General features: G+C 56.1%; 3 non-coding genes across 3 annotated transcripts; all 3 read right to left on the bottom strand.

Annotated features, from left to right (window-relative positions):
* Positions 1–2,343: 2,343 nt before the first annotated feature.
* TRNAL-CAG (transfer RNA leucine (anticodon CAG)) lies at positions 2,344–2,426 on the bottom strand. Its single transcript has one exon. It is a non-coding gene; the product is annotated as a tRNA-Leu (tRNA).
* Positions 2,427–3,382: 956 nt separating this feature from the next.
* On the bottom strand, positions 3,383–3,454 carry TRNAG-UCC (transfer RNA glycine (anticodon UCC)). The gene has a single exon. It is a non-coding gene; the product is annotated as a tRNA-Gly (tRNA).
* Positions 3,455–7,552: 4,098 nt separating this feature from the next.
* TRNAM-CAU (transfer RNA methionine (anticodon CAU)) lies at positions 7,553–7,624 on the bottom strand. The gene has a single exon. It is a non-coding gene; the product is annotated as a tRNA-Met (tRNA).
* Positions 7,625–10,321: the final 2,697 nt, after the last annotated feature.

The raw sequence follows: 10,321 nt of genomic DNA on the forward strand, positions 1-10,321 counted from the left end.
GTCCACCTGGCCAAGGGTCCACGCACACAGTGGGGAGAAGCTGCACTGGAGCTATCCTCCTTGCGCCAGGGTTTGAGTCTGTGTGTTGAGAGCAGGGCCCTTCCTCCCAGCAGTCAGACAGGAGGAAACACATGCGGGGACACTCTACTAGATCTCAGACTTAGCCCAGGACACTGAGGACGCAACCGCCTGGTACCTTTGGACTGCCCAAAGCACTGGGCTTGCAGCTGGTACTTCTGAACCCACAGGACAGACCAGGCTGCCGTGCCCAAGCCTAAGATTTCAAATGGCGAGTTACATTCAGAGAGGGTGTGAGAAAAACCTAGTCGCTGGAGAAGGGTTAAAATTCCAGAGAGTCACAAATCTGAACGCATGTCGCGGAGAAGCAGCATTGCTGAGGGCTTTCCTCATCCATCCCTGGGACCTGCAGGACCGAGCAGGGTGGGAGGAGTGCCTGGGAGCAGCAAGAGCAGGGCCCAGTCTCTGAAGGTCTTGCAAAGAGGTGGAGGGACCCCCCACTCCAGGGGCTGGAGCACGGGGAAAGGGACGGCCCTTTCCCATGCGGATGCTGTGCCGCTGCAGGAGGAAGGATGTCCCTTCTGGGGCTGAGACAGCGTTTCTCCAAGCAATGGAGGGTCTTCCTGGGGCTCTGCTAGTCTCACCCAGCACTCGGGGAGAAAGGGTTCTGGGCCAGTGGGTTGTGTGGGCCAGTGCCCACAAGGCAGCTTCCTTGCTCGGGGCATTTTGTCCTTGGTTTCCTTCCTGGCAGCACTGCCTGCTGGGGCTGCCATGGTCCCCAGACTGTTTGCTTCCCCAAGGTCACGGCAAATGTTCCGTCCACTGTAGCCTCCGATGCTGCTCCTCCCTGCGGGACACTGCGGGGAGGACACTTTCTGCCCCCCTTACAGGCTTCAATGGGCAGCCAGAGATCTCCCAGAGCTCCCCAGCTCCTGGGAGCTGCAGCTCACGCCAGGCTGGCTCACGCAGGAGGCCAAGCCACTCCTGTGTCCTGCACTCCCAAGAAATTTCTGGCCCAGGGCAGGCCTTGGCAAGCCAGTGAGCTACCTTAATATAGCAGAAGCCCCCTCACCGTCTATTCTCCAGGCTGAACAATCCCAGCTCCTTCAGCATCTCCCTCAATCCCGACATGCTCCGGCATGCTCTGATACCACCCTGTGCATGTCCCCTCTTCCTCTTCCTGTGTGCACAGGACGACCTCTTCTGTGGCTCATACTTCCTGACTGCGGTCCTTCTGAAAAATGCCACCAGTGCTCGTGCAACCTGTGGTGGGATTGCGTGAAGGATGCCTCTGTCCTGTCAGCAGTGTTGGAGAGAGCCTGCCATGCCCCTGTTGGCCTCTTACTGGTGGGCCTTTACTCCCACCTGTCCCTCTTCCCACTGGTGCTGTCCGTGTTTGCTGGTGAGGAACTGCCAGCTCAGGGAAGCTTTCTGGGTTGAAATCCTGCTGGTCAATGCCACATCCTGGATTGCCACCTACAGAGTGTGCCACTGGGCCTGAAAGAGGGAAGGACGCATCGCAGGGGCTCTCCAGCTTTGGGAGCAGAGGGCAGAGGAGCTCCCTGACGACTAAGGAGAGGGAAAAGTTGCCCCATCTCCAAAACGGGGGAAGAAGGACTATCTGGGGAACCAAGGAAAGCTGATGATAAACTGGAGCAAGTTCCGCGGAGGATCCCTAGGATAGTCAGGGGCAGGGGGCTCTGGGCTTGTGAGGAGAGGCTGAGGACCCAAGGCTTGCTCAGCTGGGAGACGAAAATGCTTAGCGGGGATCTAATAGGAGCCTCCTGGTGCCTACTCCAGGAGGCTACTGCGATGGCTGGAGGATGAGCGCCACGGTCAGAAGTTGAGCTGGCTACACAAACACAAATGGTCACCCGGAGGGTGCCTAAGCATGGGAACAGGGGTCCAGAGAGGCTGTGAAACATCTGTCGTCAAGGTATTTTATGACCCGAAAGGACAAAGCACTGATCAGCTGGTGGGAGCCTGCCTGAAGCAGGAGGATGCACTCTCTGACTCCCTGAAATGCCCTCCAACCAGAAGGGTTGTTGGAGGGGAAAGCGGAAGCAGGGAGAGAGGATTTTGTGGGTGAATGTTTGCAGAATGCCCAAAGGTCCACATTCTAGGCGAGAGGCATGCAGAACGCACGTTTTGTAGGGGAGAGTGGAAAAAGGAAAGGAACGGCATAGGGACTCTCTAGCAGCATTTCTCTGCTAAGCTACCGGCAGTGGTGGCGGTTAGGGTACGCAGCAAGACCTAACCCACAGAATGCCTAGAGGAGCAAGGCCATCGCCTTGGGGGGGAAGGAAAGCAAGACAAAGACAAGCCTGTCAGGAGTGGGACTCAAACCCACGTCTCCCAGGGAGACTGCAACCTGAATGCAGCGCCTTAGACCACTCGGCCATCCTGACCCACCGCTTCAGTGAGCGTTGCCTCTGCCACTCTACCCCCTCGCAGCTGCCGGAGCCAGCCCACCTCAGCCAGCCTCCTCCTGGCACTGCTGCAGGGGGAGCTGTATCCTGGGAGCACCCTTGCCTTGCTCCCACCAAGGGCGGCTGACAGGCGACTGCAGCACCTACACGCACTACAGGACTGCACAGTAGCCAGCACAGGGGCATCTCCTTGCAAAGGCCAAGGCACTCCTTCACGGGAGCAACCAAAGGAACCATCACAAATTACTTCTCTGCACATGCCAACACCATGCCCAGGGCCTCCGGGCACACATCTACCTTTCCCATGACTTCCTCCATTCCTCCAGGGCCGCAGGAGATGGCACGCTAAGCGTTTGGCCCACAATCCTGCCTCGTGGACTGTGCCTGGGGCAGCAAGGGTGCTTCCTTCTTCCCTCCTCGGAGCTGGGAAGGCTGGGCAAGGAGGGCTGTGCCACACCAACCTCTGGGTCAGTGCTGTGCCGATCTCAAGGAGCCAGTCTGTGGGAAAGGGGCTGGACACTCATGGTGAAAGCACAGAGGATGTGCCAAGTGCAGAGCAACGACTGAGCTCCCGTTCCTCTGGGGAAGAGGCTCACTTATTGCGCATGGTGCAGAGGAAGGAGGGCACAGATCTCTCAGGGACTTGTTGCTTCATGGAAGGAGGTAGTAGACTGTAAGGCATCTCAGGGGGTCACTAGTCCAAATGCCTGCCTAAAGCAGGGCTAGCCCCAAAGGTAGAGCAGGTGGCACAGTGCCTGAGCCCCACTGAAACTTGAGTGTGACACCCAGGCATGGAGAATGCCAAGGTTCTCCGGGCACCTGCTGCAGTGCTTCAACACTGCCTGAGAATCTCAGAATGGTGCAAAGCAGCCGCTGCAGCCTGCTGTTGCTAAATGGGGAAGGCACTGTGGAGCCAGGCAGAAGAAAAGTTGGTCTGCGTTGGCCAGGAATCGAACCCGGGTCAACTGCTTGGAAGGCAGCTATGCTCACCACTATACCACCAACGCTCCTGCACACACTACTGCCTCCTGCTCCTCCAGCCCAGAGCCTGGCCTCCCTCCTGCTCCTCCACGTCCCATTCCTGACTGCCTCCTGCTCTGCCAGGTCACCAACTGCCCTCTTGCCTGCTCCTCCGCTTCACAGACTATCCCGCCTCCTCCTTCCAGCCCCCTGCACACATACACACGACCTCAACCGGCTGGCACGTGGGTGTGCTTCTCTGCCTGTGAGCTGCTGGCTGCTGGTAATGGTCACGCTCCCCATCTGCATTCATATGTGGGCCAGCTGCGCACGTACTATGCAGGTGCATGTGCGTTTGTGTGCACGTACCTGTGGTGCTTTAAGCACAGACAAACGCCCACCCAGCTGCTCATTACTTTCCCCACCCGCAGGGCCATGCAGAGCACTGAAAACACAATGAGAAATCTCATGGCTCAAGATAAACACACGGACAGGGCTTAGCAAAAACTCTTGTGGGAAAATCAGGCTTGACTTGGGCAAAATCAATTCTTGGACACTTAAAACAGATGCAAGTAGTGAGAAACACAAAGACAAACAGAAAACACCGCCTTTCCTCTCCCCTGTGCCGGGACAACTTCAGTGCTTCACACCAGACTCCTTTACCTGTCCAAGCAGGATGTGTCTCTGCTCTTACACACTCTGTTTTTTTCCTCCCACCTCTCTCCGCCCGGCGTTTTCTGCCCTTTCGGGAATTTGTTTTCACAGAGGGGCCACCAATGTTGACGACGGCTCAGCTGTCTTGTGCGGTGGGTCCACTGCGGAGCTGGAACTGGCTGTGTCTGACACAGGGCAGCCCGTTATCTCTTCCCACAGAGGCCATTCTGCAGCACCCCCTGACCCCTCCACTACCAAAACCTTGCCATGGCTAGCCAATACAGTGCCCATGGGGAATACCAGAGGGCATAACGCTGAGGTAGCGCGGTCGGAGGCTGCCCCGGTCAGAGTCTGCCCCAGTCGGAGTCACAGTCAGGCTGTCCTGGGCTAACATGTGGTTGCATGATGTACCCTTTGGTTGAATTAAAAAGGCACAGCAACCAGCCTGGGTTTCTTCCTAGGCACTGGATATGTCCGTAGCTTGTAGACGTGTGTAGTAGCAGCTCAACAATCAGCAAGTAAAAAGCAGGCAATGCTAGGGTAACAATTCTCTGTCTATATAATGTGCAAATAGGCCAGGTGGATCATTTCTAGCACAAGTTTCTTGGTCTATAGAACTTGGCCGGATATGAGCATCTGCCACATTCCATGCTGCGTGCCCGTAAGCAATTTGTGTTGCAGGACTCCGCGCATTACCTGTTCCTGGGCTAAAACCTGCCTTGTGCTGCCACTGGTTTTGGTGATGGATGATTGCTTTGGTGAATGCCCATGCCGGCACTGATGAACGATGAAGTACACGTGACCAGGACGTACCTTCCCCGACATACATGGGGGGCACCATTTTCTTTCAGCTGCCATTTTCTTATTAAGCACCATAACCACCATGTTTTCCTACTGCTCTGTGATTGGCTGACAGCCATTTCCGGACCCCGTTGTACCCACCTGCTCTCAGGCAGACCTGTGATTGGCTGCCAGGACCAGCCAACCCTACCTGTGTACCCAGAAGCACGTCAGGCAAGGAAGCCCCCACTCGCTAAACAAAGGGAAGAGGCATCTTCTGACAGCGTCATTCCCTGTGGCCTCTCCTACCGCTTTGTGATTGCCGGACGGCCATTTTTGACACTGTCATGCCCACATGTTCTCAGATCTCCCTCTCAGGGACTGTCTGCTTCCTTTGGACCAAGAAGTGTGTGGATATAAAAAGATATACCATGCAGTGGTATCCACTCTGGAATGAAGACGAGCACTTAGCACAAGCGATATTCCTGTGGATGGCCCATTGCCTGCAGAGCCAGAGGCGACCTCACAGTCGACATGCAAGCGATCTTCTGGCTTCTGGCCAGTCAGGTACTCAGGTAGCAGGGAGCTCACCTGCAGATCCCCGTGCTATCTTTCTGCTGCCAGCTCGTGAAGCACTTCCAGGAAGAAAGACCCATAGAAGAGGCCACTCTCCATTATCTTTGAAAGGTCACGACAACTGGGAGAGGTTCCTGAGTCCTGGAAGAAAGTCATTGTCACTCCTATCTTCCCCAAAGGCACAAAGGAGAATGGGGGCAACAGCAGGCTGGTCCGCCTCACCTCGATCCCTGGGAAGGGGAAGGAGCAACTCATCCTGGAAACCCTTTGCACACCCATGAAGAACAAGAATGCGATTGGTCTTGTTTTCATTTCGTTCTACTCCTAGCTCATTTCTGTCAGACTGTGCTTTTCTGGTTTTGGGGGGGCTTGGGGGGGTGTTTTTGTGTGTGTGTGTTTGTGTGTGTGTGTGAGAGGGGTATTTGCTAGGAGATCTCAAGCTGCACTAGCCAGTGAGGAGAGTGGATTGGCATCAGGGACTGCCCAGGGTTGGAGCAGGACACTGGACAAACCAGGCCTGGGCTCCAGGCATGGATTCTGCACAGACCTGTGGTACAGTCTAGGGTTCAGAGCACCTGCTGACGTGCACATGGGAGTGAGGGGGTGGGTGTCCAGCACTGAATTCCAGTCCTGAGCAGCCAGAAGAGAGGGAAAGACTCAGGCTATGTGTGAGTTTTGTCTTGTAGTGAGCAAGAGAAGACAAAGAAAACACCGCCATGCCTCCCAATTTTTCCAGGCTCAGCTGCACTCCTTCACTGCAGACTACTCCAGCATGGGTTCTCCCCATGCTGCGCTTCTGAACAGGAAAATCTCTTTCAGCGTGGGCTCTTCCACAGGCTTCAGGCCCGTCAGGGAAGTCTTCACTGGCGTGCCTTCTCCGCAGGTTGCAGTTCCTTCAGGAGTATCCACCTGCTCCAGCCAGCATGGGTGCCCTGGGTGCCACAAGCTTTGCAGATGGCTCAGTGTGGTGGAGGCCCCTGGAACCAGCTGTGTGTGTGTGTGTGGTGCAGGGCAGCCCCTTAGCTCTTCCCCACAGAGGCCACCCTGCAGCAGCCCCTCTCCCCACCACTGCCAACACCTAGCCACGTATGGCCAATACAGTGCCCACGGGGAATACCTACTGTCCTGGTTGCAGCTGGGATAGAGTTAACTGTCTTCCTAGTAGCTGGTGCAGTGCTATGTTTTGTGTTCAGTATGTGAAGAATGTTGATAACACACTGATGTTTTCAGTTGTTGCTCAGTAGTGTTTAGACTATAGTCAAGGATTTTTCAGCTTCTCATGCCCAGCCAGGGCACCTGACCCAAACTGGCCAATGGTGTATTCCATACCATGTGACGTCCCATCTAGTTTAGGAACTGGGAAGGGGGGGGCAGGGATTCACCGCTTGGGGACTGGCTGGGTGTCGGTCGGCGGGTGGTGAGCAATTGCCCTGCGCATCATTTGTACATTTCAATCCTTTTATTACTACTGCTGTCATTTTATTAGTGTTATCATTATCATTATTAGTTTCTTCTTTTCTGTTCTATTAAACTGTTCTTATCTCAACCCAGGAGTTTTACTTCTTTTCCTAATTTTCTCCCCCATCCCACTGGGTGGGGCGGGGAGTGAGTGAGCGGCTGCGTGGTGCTTAGTTGCTGGCTGGGGTTAAACCACGACACCTACTCAGCCCTGCTCCTGGCTGGAGCTGCGAGTGAGCACGGCAGCAAACAGACTAGGATGGAGAACCCCCCCAGATGGTCAAGCTGATTGCATTGGTGTTTGCCAAAGTAGCAGCAGCCTTGTCCTCCTCCTCCCCACCTGCAGATTCCTGGAGGTCCCTGCTTGCGGCTGGGAAGTTGGGATTGAGCTGCCGGATGGGAAGGGAGAAACGCCTGTGTCCCCAAGCCACCCACTTCCTTGTGGGGGGAGCTCTGCCTGCTGCTCCACAGCCACCTGTCTGCCTTGGCGAGGGGCACTATGGGAGTGCTGGCTCCTAAGAAGGCAAAGGAGAAAGAAGGTGGCAGTGGCAGAGAGAAGGGCTGAGGGAACAGGAGGGCCGTGGCCATGGGTGCCCAGAGAGCTAGAGCAGTGCAGGTTAAAAGTTGCTGGGAGAGGCAGCAGCTGTCAGGAGGAGGGAAAAAAAAAAAGGGCCAGTTAGCAGAGGATGGTTTCGATCCATCGACCTCTGGGTTATGGGCCCAGCACGCTTCCGCTGCGCCACTCTGCTCCCCCCAGCACCTCTGCCGGCACCTCCCACGGCCCTGCCTGATGCTCCCTGGCACTGCCAGCCCTCATGCCTCCTTCCCTTCCTCTGTCCTGTGCCCTCACGCGGGCCAGGAAATGGGCTCTCTGGAAAGTTCACCTCCTTTGGGCCTGGGGTGGCAGCTCAAGGGCCTTGCCTTGCCCTTCTCCCCACATCTCCTGCCCATAACCCTGCATGGGGACTTTCTTCTTGGCCACCCAAGCTGCCTCTGCAGGCACTGGAGGAAACCCCGGAGCGAGGGGGCAGCCTTGTTGCTTTGCAGGGCAGAGGGGAGCTGCTCTCCAGCGAGCTCAGGACGGCTGCCACCCTGCCCAGGAATCCAGCTCCCAGGGGGCTGTGGGACTGTGCCCAGCGTCAACGTCCGTTCTTTTTCCGGCCGAGGAGGGAGACAAGGACGCTTAGCATTACCAAGCGTAGAATTACCAAGGGAATTAATCCTCCTATTTAGGCTGGGCAGGTAGTGGTGGCCCAACCTAATGCATGGAGGACCCCGAGATAGAGGAAAGCAGGGTTGGCATACGTTTACAATACAGTTGTGTCGACCAATCAAATTACTCATGTTAAGGGGTGGGCTAATCAGTTACTATTGCTCCCAAGATCAGTATGTGCTTCTCCCGGGCAGGTGGTGTGGACAGATGCTCAGTGGGGTGTTAATCTTCATTGTTCTAAACCAATGTCCCTTGCAGGTGGAGGGGCTTTATACTCGATTTAGGTTGATTGCTGTTCTGGCCGTGGCTGTATACCCGGGTTTTTTTGAAAGACAAATCTCCCAATCTCCCATTGGTTTATCATCTGCATGGGGTGTTCTCAGCCAGTGAGAGCCAGTCTAGGTTGGGTCATCAGGTGACGTTGATGCTGAGGTAAAAGCCCTTAGTCCTAGGCAGTGTTTGTTCTTCTAAGCAAGTTGTCTAGCAGTTGGCACCTTGCCTTTCACACCAGCGGTGAGGGCCTTGCCCTGCCAGTGCTGTGCTGTGCTCCCCCACAGCTCCTGGCTTGTCCTCCCTCCTGGCACAGGCCTGCCCTGGCTGCTCCCTGACAGCCGAGGGCTGCCCCCGCCACCGTGCAGGGTGCCGAAGAGCCAGAGAAACCCCTCCTCTCCGTGCCTGGTGCCATTCCTGTCCTGCCCAGCACTGCTGGGAGTGGAGGTGGTTCCCAGTCACCACAGGACAGGGCTGACCCACCCGCACTGGGTGGTGGCCAGGCTTAAATGCTGCCAGGTGTCCCAGGGAAGGCTCTGGGCAGGCTGAGCTGGTAAAGCCTCTTGGTGAGGGTGAGGGATGAGGTGGCAGTGCTGAGGCCTGCATTTTTGGGCTTGTGTTTGCTGGTGCCCCGTCCCATCCACAGGCCAGAGCATGCAGCGGAGACAAAAGCAGGATGGAGAGCGCTGGGATGTGGGTGCTGATGTGAGCATGGGGATCATGGCCCCAGCCTATCTGCTATTGCTCGGGGGAAAGTATTTCGCTGCAGATCAAGAGGTCCCTGGCTCTGCTCCAGGTGCCCTCTCCATTGCCCCTTTCCTTCTCCGTTCATACTGACTCTCTCTCTGAGCTTCTTTTTCCCTTGCAATGCTTCCCCCACCCTCAGTGGCATGGCTGCAGGGAAAGGACCATGCACCAGCAATGGGCTTGTCTCTCCTTCTCTTTGGCTGGTCGCTCACTGCACGTGTCCCTCAGGGTTTCCCTTTTCCTTAAGATGCTGAACCACCCAGGCAGGCTACCAACAGGTCCTCCTCCGCTGCTGCTCTGTTGGGAGCAGCTGGGTATGCGACTGAAAGAAGCCCTCTGGGAAGCCTCTGGCTCTTTTCTATCCTGCCCATCAGGGTCGGTGATGGCAGGGCATGGTCTCCTGAAGGCACAGGCACCACCATGGCCTCTTCTGCACTTCCATGTCTTTCCCATAAGAGGAGGAGACAGGAGAGCCCCACCCCTCATCACCTCATCCTTAAGCCAAATTTGGGAAAGGCCCCTGAGAAAGGTTGGCCATGTGTGCAAGGACTGGGGACGGGTCAGGCAGAATATCCCCAGGACCCCAGGCAAGGTCTTAGGTCTATGATGTGTCTTCAATTCATTGTTAGCAATGAGGTCAAAAGAAGGACCTCTTCTGTAGCTCATAGTTGGTGCTGGCCCCTTCTCTTCCCCCCACCCCCACCCCTTGCCTGCTGCTCCACACCAGTCTGCCTTTGTGAGACCTAAAGTGAGGGGCACTTTGTGAGTGCTGGCAAGACCTCAGATCCAGGAGGTGCCTCCCCTTCATCTTTAGCAATGAGGGCCATGCTGTGCAGGCTGTCTTTGGAGGTGAGCTGCTGTAGGTTCAGGCCTAGGGAGGACAGACAGCTGGTAGGGTTGTTCTGCATGAGGTCTGAGGTGAGATCAGGCTCTTAAGTTCTGCTCAAGAGCCAACAACGTTGGCCCTCTTGTCATGGCTGGTACTCGGCACTGGTCCATTCTCTTCCCCAACATGCCTACCTTGTCAACGGGAGCAGGATTTCCCTTTCATCCAGGAATTTGGGGGGGGGTGGGGGGGTGGGGGAGGGAGCGAGGACAAGTGCCTTAGGCAAGGGGCTTTCACTGTCTCCCTGGGCACCAGGCACAGTGTGCAGCTGAGTCCCACTGCTGGCTGCAGCGTGGTCAATTGCAGGGAGCCCAAAAGGGGACTGCGCCC

This window comes from Buteo buteo, chromosome 13, assembly GCF_964188355.1.
Source record: "Buteo buteo chromosome 13, bButBut1.hap1.1, whole genome shotgun sequence".
Taxonomy (NCBI): Eukaryota; Metazoa; Chordata; class Aves; order Accipitriformes; family Accipitridae; genus Buteo; species Buteo buteo.